Here is a 14,624-nt window from a genome sequence, read left to right on the forward strand (position 1 = left end):
CACAATACCTTGTGTCTGACAATACTGTTGCAGTCAATTTTTGAAATGCATGTAGTTAGTATTTATATAGGTGAGAATGATATCCATTGCAAATAGAATTTTTTAAATATGTCTTACACTGGCATCTTGCTTTTACTCCAGAATAAATGACTCTATAACCAAGAGAATCTACAGGGAATTAAACYGCAATGGCAGTTTAGATATTCATTATATAATTTACTTTACATGAATAACAAWCTCACTAAATGCTTAAAATTCGCATTGCATGGTGAAAGCAAAAAAACCATTATTACGAAAATGCTTTTGGGGTAAACGGGCTTGGGAAAATCGCTACATACGGGAAACTGCTGTTATTCTCTTCGCCTGGATACAGGGAAAAACCAGCTTTCGCCAATAAACTGAACAAAATGCTCCCTCTTGTGGTGCAAACTCGGGAATAGGGAGCGCAGGCCGGCAGCTGGAGACCGGGGGGACCGGGCTGCTCCTGCAGCTGCAGTCGGAGCTGGAAGGTTTGGAAAGCCCTGAGCTGTGAGAAGCCTGGATTTGTTTCTGTTTTGTTGCTCTGGGAAGTGCGAGGAGGGCAGTGTTTCGCTAGCAAAACTGAAACAGGGGCACATGAGGGTTTTAATTAGATATTTTTGTTACTTGATTTTTTTTCTTGTTTGCTGATCATTTCTCTCTTCGTATGGAGTAAAATGGAAGGCACCCTCCTACCACAGTGTAGGTACTCTTTACTGATCCTGGCTTCTTCTGAGAAAAAAGTCCAAAGAGAGATCAGACACAGAAATGGAATTGTGGGTGACAGGGATGGAGGCAGAGTGGTGGAAGGAGAGGGGAGGTGGCCTTGTGGGTGCTTTGGACTTGTGGTAATGCTGCACTAAGAGTCGTGGCTTGTGGCTCTTGTCAAAGCTAATATAATCACAGAACAAAGACTTGATTATTAATCAGAAGAATAAACAATAAAAACTGAAGATAGGGAAAGAGTATGTAGCATTGGATTTGTTTCCTTCTGGAGAAGATGGAAATATGACAGTGAGTGAGGCCTWGAAGAGAGGCAGGGCTGAACAAGGCTGGGCCTGAAATGTTGAAGCTGGAGGGAACAGCACTGRGTAAGTGGCAAGAGTGACAGGAAGAGCTGGCTGAAAGACAGAGATAGCTTGGGCCCTCGTCAAAGCAGTGTAACTGTGGATTTCAAAAAAGTCACTCTTAATTACACCAAAAGGCTTAGACACTTGCCCATGTTTCCTCAACAGACCTGGTTATTCATCTTTTTGCAGGTGTCTCTTTTCTAGTCTTCTTCTTCTGGATACCAATTTTTTTTTCATTTCAGAAGAAAAAGGTGAGGAAACCTTACACACCCTTAGTTAAGCCAAAGATATTCAAAGGCTGTTCAGAACACCCATTTGCCTAAAAGTATCACTTTTATTAAGTAAGACATTCAGATATGTATTATACCTTGATGCAGCTGAGTAACTGAAGTGAATATTTCACAAATTTTGAACTTGGCTGCTCTGAGATACATAATTTAGCATGTAGGTGTATTCAAAAGAAGACTAGCTGGTATTGGTTTCTAGATGGCATGGTTACCRTATTAGCTCTCTAGATGCTGAAAACAATAAAAAGATCAAAACCCCTCACAAACTGATAGTAGCAATGACTATTTTTATTCCATTTTTAGTTGTACAGGGTTTTTCAAGCAAATGACTCAGTACACACTCCAGAATTTTATTTCTGACATGCACTGTGAACCCTGTGTAACTTGTAATTCAGCTACCAAGTCTCATAGTGCTCRATTTCATGCAGGTGAGTATTCATTGTTTAAGCCCACATTTAAACACAGGCTTAAATGACAGCTTCTTTTATTCTAATATTGCTTCACACACTAGTTGTGTAGTGGTTGGGCAATTTTACAAGACAGTCTCGACAGTCTGAATGTCATGGCCTCATGGACACTGATAGTCCCTGCCCAGGCTAACCTGGGGCTTCTCCTGAGTCCTACACATGGTCCAGAAATTATTTCAGCCCAGCTYTGGCCCCCAGTCCCTCACTGAGCCATTCTCCGGACATGCTGCCGTGTTCTGCCCGCCTCTGCCTTATTCCATGGCTAAATTTTGGACCCACCTTRCCCCTCACTTCTCTCTCCAGCCCTGCCTCACAAATACTCCTGGCCAAAAATAAAACCGAAGAGAGGGATTTTGTCCCTTGACCTTGCAGCAGACCACCGCGGGGCAGGGTTGTGCTGCTCCCTCTGCAGGGGAGCTCTCTGGAAAGCGGGCGGACCGCGGCTCCTCCGGGCTACGCGGGGGCGGGACGCGCCTCGCCTCCGTGGGGAGCAGCGCTCCCTTTCTCCGACAGCCGAGGACGGGTCAGGGCGTGTCCTCCTGCCTTTCCTCTTTTTCCTCGATTACCCAACGTAACGCTGACTGCTGCAGCCTGTCATGGTGAACGCAGAGCTATCCCGGCCRGGGGCGCGGGGGGAAGGGGTCCCACCTGCCCTCTCTCCCTCCCTTCCTCCCTCCCCCAGCTGCGGCAGGGCGCAGCCAGCCCCGCACCGCCTCTGGAGGGTGGGGTGCTGCAGCGGGGCAGGTGTGGCACGGCGAGCTCAGCCCCGGCAGCTGGAGAGAGAGAGGGTTAAACCACCGGGAAAAGGCGGAGGTACAAAGGAGAACTAGGAAAATAAAGCTCCATAAAATAAAAATATGAGGAAAAGACTGACTTGTTGTGAACGCTTTCACGAAAATATGGGGAATTGTCCCTGCCCGGTGAACCCGCTGTGCCCGTGCTCGCTCCTTCCCTCCCTTCCTCCATTCACGCACGGAGCTTTTGTGTGACYGCGGGGGGACAACAGGGGCTCCCGCCGTGCTGCCCGGTCGTCCCTGTGCCTCGCATGTCCTCTGTCGTCTCGGACCGGCTCTCTGCCCCGGCTCGGGTGGGTGGATGCTCGGCGCAGCTACAGGTTGCAGGGTGCGGTGTGTGAAACACCTAAACTCAAATGCATTTTATTTCTCGATAGTTTTCCTACATGAGAATGTCCGGGGAGCGTGACTCCTCGCACCGCACATCACACCGCACACTACAACCCTCAGAAGAATACCCTGGCCRCCGTGCCCTCCCTCTCCACAAGCCCTGCTCCCTTCTCGCCCCATATCCACCGAAAATGCAAACCGGATTAAACCTTATCACGAGCCTACTACGCGTCTCTCACTCGGTAATTGTCCCCAGATAAATGGGAAATTTATCCATTGTTCCTGCTGAAAGATGGTGCTGCTGGCTTTGAAGCCCCAGCGTAGCCTGAGTGCTCCCCTTGAGTCAGAGAGTCCTCCAAAACGTGCCGCCACCGCGGTCCTCTCGCAGCCGATCCGCTCCCCGGCCATCCCGGGCTGCGGGGCCCCGGGCGCGGTCACCCGGCGGAGCCAGCGCCCAGCCCGGCCCAGCCCGGCCGCCCCTGCCCGGCCGCCTCTCGGGGAGCAGAGGGCGCCCCAGCCCCGCGCATCGCCCGCCGCCGCCGGGCTCCAGCAGCGTGGAGCGGAGCGACGAGCGGGGCGCAGCCGGTGCCCGCCATAGCCAGGTTTAAAATAAGGGAAAGTGCGGGCAGCACCCTCGGTTGTGCTGTGGCGGCCCCAGGGGTGCTTTGGAACGGGGGAGAGCTGGAGGGATACCAATCCTGAAGCCCCAGCGACGTTCAGGCCAGCTCTTCAGCTGCAGGAGCKCCCGGGAGAGATCCATTCTCCTGAGAAATGTGTTGCTTTCCTCTGTTTTGTTGCTTTTTGTGTTTAACGGGCAGACCCTCTCCTCAAGCGCACCAAAAGCATCCACGCCCGGGATTTTTTAGTCTCTTCCGCCCGTGCCGCCCCTCTCCGCCGTGCAAGCGGCTGTCCCGCTCCCCGAGAGGGTTGCAGGTGTAGGCAGGCGCTCCCTCCGCCGCGCAGCATCCCAGCTCCGCCGGGGACGGACCCTCCGCCCCGTGGTGCGCCGTCGCCCCCGCCGCGGCTCGGCTGCGGAGGGTCGGGGAGCGCCCCGCACCTCGGCCGYGCCCGCTCTCGTCGGGGCAAGGAGGTTGGCCGCTCCCTTCCCTTTTTTTGAGGGGTGTGTGGGGGGGTAATGCTGCAAGGTGCGTTCGCGGACCCGCGATCCAGCCCCCCCCTGCAGCCTGCACGGCTGATATTTAAACCTGGGGTCCGTGCGCCCCCTAAGCGCCAGCGCCGCGCAGCGCATCCCCCGCCCGCCAGCCCGGAAAATAAATAAATAAGTGCGCGTGCCTTTTGAACTGCCCACACTGTCACAGGGAAGGGGGGAGGGAGGGAAAGAGGGAGGGGGAGAGAGAGTGAGAAATGCAGAGGCAGCAGCCGCGGTAGCGGCGGCAGTGCTCCAGCAGGCACTAGGCACTCCAGTCCCGGCGAGCGGGCGGGCGAGAGCCACAGCGCTCCGAGCGAAGCGAGGGGGCTCTGGGCTACCTGGGACTCTCTTTGTGACACCCCAGCACACAAACGCACCGTCAGGGACAGAGGAAAAACACACAAAGGTAAGACGCGGTGTGTCTCACTTATGCCAATTACACAGCAGCCCGCGAGAGCTTTGCCATTTTTATCATTTTCCCCTCCTTCCGTTGTGTCTCGATTGTGGGGAGAGGAGAGGTGCGTGTGAATCGGTAAGAGGAAAGAGAGCGGAGCAGCCCAGGAGGCGCCTGCCGAGCACATTTTAGGAATATCGCTGCGAGGAGCTCGATTCCTCGAGAGGGGACCACCTGGGAGCGGGATCGAGGCGCACAACGGACCGAAGGCGATTCCGTGAGATTTAAATGCCCGGGRAGGCTCTCTTGGGGAAGGGTGGGGGTAGCGGTGGGTGTGGTGGGAATAATAGTGGTTTATACCCAATTTMTTTTCGGTGCTTTTAGCCTGTTTCCAAAGGGAAGCTGCTTAAATAATACCAATATTTAAAAAAAAGGGGGGAAAAAAAAAGGGAAAAGGAAAAAAAAGAAGATGCCCAAAGCTCTCCATGAAAGGAAGCACCGGGAGAAGAGCATGCACGGCGCCAGGAAGATGGCAGGGCGGCTGGGCGGGGGCCGGTGGTGCTGCAGGGGGATCACGGGGGGCTCGGCGGAGCGGGGGGGGCGTCGGGGCGGGCGAGGCGCGGGGAAGCGGCGCGTGCCCATTGTGGCCGGCGACAACGCGATTGTCCCCGGCGAGGCGGCACGGGAGCGGCGCTGCCTCCGCGGTCACGCGTGCGGGTGGAAGCGGCGGCTGCCTGGAGGCGCTGCTCCCGGCGCACGCCGGGGCTCAGGGGGCTCGCCTGCCCGAGCAGGGGCTACGGACCCGCCGTCAAACACGACAGGGACCGCCGCTGCCGCGCTACGCCCCGCTGTGCCTGTKCTATGAATATTCACCGACTGCCGCCCCTCGCTTCCCACAGCTCCCCATCAACCCTCCGGCTTTCCGTTTCCCCCCCCACCACAGCAAGCTACACCTCCCCTCGACCATTTTTCTCTTTCCCCTCCCGAGTCGCGTCGCCGTGTCGCCGTGTCGCCTCTCCCCCACGCACACGCGTGTCTTTCAAACGCGGCTCCCGCAAGGCGCTTTCCCCGCGCTTCTGCTGGGCGTGGCGGCTCACGCGGGGGAAGGGGGGGTGGACACACGCACACCCCCGGGACACCCCCACCCTCCTGCCACGCCGGGTGGGCGCCGCAGGGGGATGCGGAGCGGAGGGGGGGGTGCAGAGGGAAGGGAGGATGCGGGGCGGAGGGAGGATGCGGAACGGAGGGTGGATGCGGAGTGGAGGGAGGATGCGGAGCAAAGAGGGGGATGCGGGGCGGGGATGCGGGGCGGAGATGCGGGTCAGAGCGGGAATGCGGAGCGGAGGGAGGATGCGGAGGGAAGGGAGGATGCGGGGCGGAGGGGGGATGCGGAGCGAAGGGAGGATGCGGGGAGCCCCCGCCGCTCTGCCCGCGCCTTTGTCTGTGCCCGGCGCATGCGCGGAGGCGCGGCGGGATGGGGCCGGCGGCGGAACAAAGGCTCCKCGCTGCGCCGCGACCCCCGGGCGAGCCCTGCACCCGCCCGCCGGCAGCCCCCGCTGCTCATCGGGGTGACCCAGCGGTACCCCGCCACCCTTCCTTCCCCCGGCCTGCGCCCCGCCTAGATTTGGCCGCGGTTACYGTGCGTGATGGCGGAACGGACCCGTGTCCCCCCCGCCCGTGTCCCCCCCCTCATCTCACCACGCAAAATTTGGCATTTAGGAAGGGGAAAAGGCCGGCCCTGCTGGCCGCCCCCTCCCCCGCTGCCCCCCGGGCTCCCGCGCCCCGGGCTCAGACACCCGCCCCCGCTCCACCGAGCGGCCTTGGGGGGCAGGAGAGGGGGGCAGGGGGTCCCTCTGCAGCAGGACCGTGAGGGGGGTCGTTCGTGAGTCGCTTTGAGCAGAGGGCGAAGCGGGTGCCGCGTACGTGCCGCAGTGGGAAGCCCCGCGGAGCAGCCACGCCGCAGGGACGTGCTCCGTGCCGGGTTCCGTCTGGGAGACACACGCGTGCTCTGCGTGCCCGGGCGGGCTCCTGAAGCATCTCCCTCTGCCGAGGGGAAGCAATCTATCAAGAGGAAGATTGTGTGCGTGCGTRTTAGTGCGACATCTTGAAATCTCTTTTGTTCGAATTGTTGCGTCTCAATRCTGGCATTCGTTCCTTCTTCGCCACTCTGCTTTCCCTATCCTGTCCAAAATTCGGATATATATTTCTTTTTACAGGGAGCATGGTTAAGCCTGCATTTCAAATTATCCTTAGAAATGGATAATTTTGTAAGCTAATGACAGTTTCTGAACAGAGACAACTGGTGTGTTAGTCAGGCTGGAGKTAAAGCTGACAAAAGAATATTGCTAGTAGGCTCCTAAACAGGCGATGGCAGTGGATTTTATTGCTCCCCTCGAGGGTGATGAAGATTCACTAGAAAACATATACCCCAAGGCCCCTTGCATAGCAATTACTTGGTATTTTCAGTGTTTCCAATTAAGGTCTCTTCTGAAGAAGCCATTAGAGCCCTAAAATCTGTCTAAATGTCCCCTCTCTGCTTGCCAGATGCTTGCCAGGCACCACCTAGACTGGTGGCCAGGCATCGAACACTGAGGGTTTTTTTCCCTGTGTAGCTGTTCCCCGTTAAGCCAGGGAGAGTGTGGGGTGGGWGTGCCATACTGAGGGAAGATGCGGCATCTGCTGCTACTGCACTCTCCAGGGGAGATACCTGGTCCCACACAATCCTTTTGTATTCAGGGTGTTTCTGGGAATTTTGGGCAACCTTTAGGGTGAAGGAAAAAGAAGAAACAAAGACATGACCAAAGGTTTTTTTGCACTTGCTGTCTATTCATTGTCTCACAGAACTTCATGTGAGGGGGAAGCTTTGTTTTGCTTGCTACTGGATTGTATGCAGTGAGTATTTTCTTTTTGTCTGGCTGTTTCAGTTTAGCCAGGGAGCACCAACTCTGATCTGTGGACAGAATAAATACAAAACCTTTGGAAATTCATGGTGGTTCTGTCTCTTCTTGTGTGTTTCATGTATGCAATAGCTGATTGTGTAATATAGGGAAACTGTATGTWGCTGCCAAAGAGCAATCTTGCAGCAGTTTTTTTCTGTTGATTTGAACCTCTGATATATCATATCTTRTTAAAATCAACATTAAAAGGGTAAAACTGGTAAAATTACTGTTCAAGTTATTGCTTGAAGCAATGATCAGGTGAAATTTTTTCCTCTCCCCTCTACCCTCTTGCATGTCTCTTTACATTTGAAATGCAACACCGTCTGAAGCACAATGGTGATACAAGGTTGATTTATTTCAGAAAGTGGCGAACCTTTGGAGCAYACCCTTTACCCTGCGACTACAGAGTATGCAAACTCCATAATTTYTGAACCATCTTTAGAGCTGTCTCTAGTCCTTAAATATTTGTGTTTTGATCTTTCAAAATTGAGTCTGTGGAATAAATTGTATTTTCCAAGTGAAGCTTCTGTTTGTGCTGTGTTCCACTGGTAGCTTTGCCCCATGCAGTGAACCACGAAGTCCTTCAGCAGAACCTCCTGAGTACACGACGGCTTCYGTCTGAACAATGCTAAATTCTTCCCTTGTGCGGGCACTGATGGCCCAATGGCATGCACTGAGGGACAAAAGCTGGTGCAGGGTAGAAACAGGCCTTCCCATGAAACCTTGAGAGAGTTCTGTGTGGCTGCATTTTCAGACACTCAGCTACTACTGAGCTAGTAATTGTTTGGAAATCTCACATGGAAAGCTGATCTTGCACTAATTTTGAAAACAGGAATTTTGGTTTTTGTTTGTTCATTTTTGGGTTTTTTGGTTGGGTTTTTTTTTTTTTTTTCCTTCTACCATCTGTATGAAGAGTATTCCACAGTTGTATGTACACATTTGCATACAAATCCCGTGTCTTGATTTAGGTATGTAGGTATAAGTATAGTGTCCATGGGTGCAATGTAAATTTAATTGTTTAAATCTGAGTTCTTCGAGTAAGAAAACAGGACATTCTCCAAAAATTTAATGAAGAATATAATAATCAAGTAATATTCAAGGCCTTATCTTCCTTCATACAATGTTGTAAAGGCAGGCCATTCTGAGGTAYGCTACAGAAGTACAGAGACTGATTTATAACTAAAGAAAGATACTTAGGAATGACTTGGGTTGCTGCTTCTGTGTCAATCAGGAATGAAAAGAATGAAGTAACAACCAGAGAAATCAAAGAAATTCCTGAAAGCATTATAGACTTGATAATAGAAACCATATGCAGCATAATGGGGGTTTCATACATTAGTAGGAAATGCTTTCGAGATTAAAAAAATATGCAGGGGGAAGAAGGCAACAAACGTCATGAAGAATGTAATAGTCTTTAAAGTTTTGCTTACATTATCTTATATCTCATAGTTTTCCTCCCCAAAAGCGTGATGCCACCTAAGCTTCGTACTTCAAAATGGAGAAATGTGGTTAACACAAAAATGTATCTGTTGGTTATTTGGTATGAAAATTCMTAAGTTTAAAATAGAAATAGATTGATAGCMATGTGATTCCTCAAACGTGAAAGAKTCCTGACTTGCCAGAATCTGAAAATAAATCATTTGAGTTTCTTCAGCGCACCAATAAATGTAAAGAGATACTGATTTGTAACACATGTGCAATGGTCAGRTTTTGCCTGGGAGCAAGATGTGTAGTAATTCCTCTTAAGTACGGTTAATGGAAAAAARCTCTGAGGAAACAATTTTATTAATAAAACCCTTCTGTCTTAGGATATAAATCAGAGACTGATCTCTTTTGATGTGTTTGTTATTGTCTTCTGCAGAATAGGAATGAAGCAGTCTGTATAGCTGCCTGACTCGTTGGGTATGGACTGCCAAGTACCCTACCAGTGTGACAGTGCTGGGAAAGCCACATGCTTTTTAGTCACATGTTGCATAGTTTAGRTTTTAGCCTGGTAAGTGGTGCCACCTATGATTACGATCTGCTGATCCAGGGATTTTATTTTTTAACCTGTAGGAATCTGAACGTCTTTTCAAAAGATTATTTTTTTTAATGTACCCTGCCCTAGCAGTTGATCAGAGCACCACGAGCTGGTACTTCACGTAAACCATAGGACTGATAGCAGGAGCTTCACTTTGATTAGAAATTTACTGTCCTTTCAAGGGATACAACCCTGAATATGTAGTAAGACTGGGCTTGAGCCACCTACCTTTTRCTGCTTGATCGATGATGTCATGGTGGTGATTGTAGCACTACTGATGCCTTGGCATGAAGAAGATATGAATGCAATGTTGAAGCATAACCTTTTCCTTCAGGCAAAAGCCTAGTAGGTATAATGATGAAGTTTCCCAAGGATTCATTTTAATGATAGAAATCGATKCCATCATGACTTTATATGACAAATGGAAGCTAAATCTGTATGAGTAGTAAAATCAAGGGGCTGCTGGCTACTTCTTGTTTCAATAGCCTTTAAATACTCAGTGGCATCTAGAACATAACCCCTGCAGAAGGATAAATACTGGTTATAGTTTTTGAAGTTACTTTCTGCTATTACTGTTTTCCTTGTGTGATTGGTTGGTGATGGAGGGACTCATATTCAAATTACATCTTGATGTGATTAACTGTTTTAGGATGAAGTAGATGGTCACATAGTGGGATCTTATAGATGTGCATCTGCTAGACAAATTAAGGATGATTTCTGGAGAAGAAATGAAGCAAAGTTAGACAAAACARAGAATGGATCAACATTAATAGAACTGATGCAAGTCTCTCTTGTCTTACTACCTTAGAAAAACACATGCAAAAATGTGCATAAATCAGGATATGGAATATAGTGAAAACCCAATTGCAAATACATAATCAACTTGGGAGAGTAACACCATGTGAAACACTTTGGTACGTGCTTGTTCAAGCTAGACTGGAGCCGGAGAATTGCTACATCAGCTTCCTGTAATCATCCTTCCTCAAGGCAGTGAAGCGCGTCATTAGCGGAGAACRAAAACAAAAACAAAAACAGGCTGGAGGTGGTATAAAACTGAGAGCCTGGARAAGGACAGGGTGAAACCTGCCACCACTAAGTGAGGTGCTCAGATTATTTCCACATTCCCCTTGCACACAAAGTTTCCAGTAGGCAAAGTTGCTGTATTTTGGCCAGTGCTGGTAAGTGCGTGATTGACTTCTGCTGCTAATTGTGCTAAGCAATTTGGGATGAGGCAAATTCAATGAGATCTGTGAAAACAGTTCTTCTGGGTTTCTTGCTCTCACCAGAAAAACTGAGGCAAATGGGGAAGATGTGCTAGCTATTCTAACCAATGTGTTTCATAACCAGATGTGCTGAGAGAGTGGGGCTCATTTTCCTCCAGCAGCATCACTCAGCCCTGCATGTAAACTCTGCACAGTGAATGTACAGTCTGTGCTGGGAATAGCTGGTGGCACTGAAGGGAGGGTGAAAGATGCATGTTGGCCATKGCTTTTCTTTTCAGATCTGCAAGCCTTGCGAAGCAAGGGAGACAGTCCTCCAGAGCATGAAATGCACAATCAGGCCAGATTTTCCAGGCTCTTCCATTCCACACTTTGCTTGAGATGTAGGAGAGTACTGTTGGTTTGTAACTTAATTTCACTTGGGTTTTCACTAGGAACATGTGAAGTCTCTGTAGGGTACCTGAGTGCTTATGGTAGCCCCTAAGCTGGTAATTCAAATGCTTAAATTAGCAGAACAAAGAAAATGTGGAAACCCTTCCTTGATTGCAGTCCACACATGCTCTATGTAACCAGCAATCATAGATAAGGGCTTTCTGATAGCTCTGGAACGCTGCATGTAGGATGTGAGTGTTCAAGGTGAGTGACAAGTTGTCCTTGAAGATAGCTTTTTTTTTTTCTGAAGGATCTGGTATTAATCACAGGAAATAGTTTCAGTAAGAGGGATTTATCCATTCTCTGCTTCTGTATGCTSTTCCCTTTTCTCATTTCCTGCCCTCAGAGAATTTCATCTGGAAGAAAACCATCCTACAGTGAAGAGATATCATCAGAAACCTTTTAAGCTGCTTGTAGCCATCTGATGTTCCACCAGTACTGTGCATTTCAATGATTTATTCAGTGCTAGTTTCCCTAGTGATATCCAGAGGAACATTCAGCTTTCTGCATAGTGGCCCATGCTTTCCATCCAGTTGCCTTGAATGGATGACATTACCTTAATGAATGATACTTTGAGAGCCAAGCTAACTAAGAGCTGCCATGTGCACTGAAATATGATAGTTCACTGGAGTGTACTCAATTCCTATTCGTGTAATAGTCACTAGAAGCCTCAACAGAGCTCAAGAAAACTAATGTTACAGTATTTTTTTTATGAGCACTAGAATGATTATTAGGTCATTGAAAGTTCAGCTGTCATCCTCTTCTGTGGATGCGTCAGTGACTGACGGATTAATGAAGAAATTATTGGTGCTGCTAGCAATAGGAATGTGGCATTCCGTGTGGTGTCTCATTCCGACTGAACAACAACCTGTACTGACAATCCATGAGGGCACAATGTATTCAAAGTGCTCAGGAACCCTCTGTTACCAAGGGTCCAAACTATGCCCAAATCACCCGCAGGTGTTTATGCAAACRTCTCTTGGAACGTCAATGTCACCAAGACATTATGGAGAAGAGCAAACACGTCAGTTAACAGATGACAAGTGCTTGGAGTAGGGTAAATATTGTGTCTTTAAATGCTTGCCATGTCTGTTCTGACTTGGAGTTGATATATGGAGCATGGTGTTGGGGAAAATGAGCTGGCTTTGCGTGCTCTCCCACAGCCATTGACCCCGTGAGGAACATCCGAGTGCCTCATCACCTAAAATCGAGGTGATAGAGAACGAAGGAAATTCTGAACAGACAGATTTGTGGTTCAGAAAGAAAATGTGTCCAGGAGTTTTCTGTGGAACAATGACAGTAAATTTACAGCCTGAGAATMGAAATATTTATCTCAGCAGCTTCTATTTCCTTTCTACTTAAAAAACAAGTTCTTTGGCAGATTTTCTCTTGGCTGAAGAAGCTATTTTAAATGCTTCTTATTAGAAACTGTACCCTAACCTGTTGGGATATACCATTTCTTCTCTGTCCATATTTGTAAATGTGTCCCATTAGAAACAGTTTTGTTGCCTTCAAACTAATTTTTCATCTGTACCCTTCCTTGACATGTTCCTGTAGATCACTTATCTGTATTTAAATTAAATTATCATAGTGTCTGTTGCCATTTCCCTTGCTTAGCCTTTCTAGAAGTCCGTGTTTTCAGCTATTTCAGGGAACAGCTTGATAATCACACAAAAACACATGATGTGTGCATTAGCAGACATGTAGAGCACAGGAAGATCTATGTCATCAGCCTAATTGTGTGCTGTCATTCATACGTAATGAGCGGAGGGATGAGTACAGAACCACTYATTGTGAAACTTTAATTTTAAACTCTATAACTAATGCTGCTAGAACCCAGAGGTTTGCATGCATATGGCTCCCAAATCTGAATGTTCACTGAAGTGAGATCATATCAACATGAGAACTTGGTCTTAAACAAAGTTTCCATGCAAATCCTGTAACAATATGGAGAACTTGGAACTCTGCCAGCTGAAAGCATTCAACAGTTTTAAACTTCTTACCACTTGAAGAAATATTAATGTGATTTCTTCTGACTGAAAGGGGGGAGAATTTTTCCTTTTTACACATTGTTTTAGTTTTAAGCAAAAGTGGCTCTTGACKAAATGAAAAGAAATCCACCAGCAAACCCAAACCTTCTGTGATAGCCTGAATTGTCAGTCTTATTTTCAAGAAGAACTAGATTTGTTTGATTCCTGTAGAAAATTAAATTGCTGCAAGCTCATAATTAAACTGCATTAGTGAGTTGAAAAATTTTCCAGAACACAGTTTTAGGGGAAACATTTGCTATTAAAAAAGACAAAGCTTGTCTGTCRAGCTGAGGCTGTGCTGGTTGCATATTGCATAAAGGCCAGTAGCTGTCATAGTCATACTGGCCTGAATTTCTTTTAGAGAGAATCCTTCTTTGGATCCACTTCTAATTGCTCTAGAGTTTAATTGTCTCTAAATAAAGCATAACATCCATAAATGATGGAGACMACAACTGTGGCCATTCAATACAATGGTCATCAAGGTGAGGACTGTGTTCAGGCCAAGTGAGTTCGTGATGACCGAAATACGTGCCTTTTGTTCTGAAGGACAAGTGTGTAGCTATAGAGTGAAGATACAAACAAGCCTTTGGTTGCTGTGGAGGGTCCTCACGTAGGGGGCCAGGAAACTGGAGGGTATTGATTTAGATCATCTGCTGTACATTGTGCTCCCAAAAAACCCAACCCTCAAAGSACTTTATTTTCATTAGAATAACAGCTAATCATCTCAGTTAATTGACTCCTTACACAGAGAAAACTCGCAGTGTTTATAGAGCCAAAATAATAGATAAATATAAAGTTTATTCTCAGCCTGATCGCTGCCCTTTCAAGTTTAGAATATTAATGTTTGTTTCAAGAACAAACAGAAGTTTTGTGCATTGGAGCAAAAACCCGCAGTCCTCCCTAGTCCCAAACTTCCTTGTCAACACCCTTGGAATTTGACTGTGGGTCTGCTGCCTGATCCTCAGCATTTTAAGTTTTTTTCCTAAGCGTCACGTTCCTGGCTTGAATCTCTTGCCTGTCTCACCGTGYTGTCTCTGGAAACTTCATCTCTGAGCAGCCTTAGGCATTCCTCCTAGGGAAGGAGCTCCTCTGGTCTTCTTAAAGCAAACAAATAAACTCARGCTGTCCAAGGGAGCCTTCTGGGCTGTCTTGCAAGCACAACGGCTTTGGTGAGGCTGCATCCGTGGCTGGAAGTGCCAGTCATCGGCTGCTGCATTAATGAKGTTTGTTGACTCCCTGCTCTGGAAAGAAGACCAAATAGCTAAYTTAATTATTTCAAATGCCCTGTTTTATTTTAATTAATCTAGGCATATGATCCTGGTCCCCTGATCTAATTAGCTAGGGAGATAGTTAAATATAACTTCGTGTATCTAGGCGCATTTAGCTATTTGTGGTTAAATCTGCTCACGGTTCCTAAGAGACTGTATTTCAAAGTTACAGAGTCACAGCCAGGAATACCTTCATCTGAAATAA

At 48.2% G+C, this 14,624-nt stretch overlaps 1 protein-coding gene across 3 annotated transcripts in view; it reads left to right on the forward strand.

Annotated features, from left to right (window-relative positions):
• Positions 1-4,313: 4,313 nt before the first annotated feature.
• Positions 4,314-14,624, forward strand: part of BASP1 (brain abundant membrane attached signal protein 1) — a 51,177-nt gene continuing 40,866 nt past the window's right edge. The window contains exon 1 of one of the 3 annotated variants that reach the window (XM_057390389.1): positions 4,314-4,522. The gene's annotated coding sequence lies outside the window, so the exon portion shown is untranslated. Of the gene's footprint in view, positions 4,523-4,577; positions 4,788-10,548; positions 10,648-14,624 lie in introns of those variants that run through there. The other 2 variants (XM_057390391.1, XM_057390390.1) reach the window with 2 other exon arrangements.

Source organism: Malurus melanocephalus, unplaced genomic scaffold (assembly GCF_030028575.1).
Source record: "Malurus melanocephalus ecotype Western Australia unplaced genomic scaffold, MMel_1.1 scaffold_25, whole genome shotgun sequence".
Classification (NCBI taxonomy): domain Eukaryota; kingdom Metazoa; phylum Chordata; class Aves; order Passeriformes; family Maluridae; genus Malurus; species Malurus melanocephalus.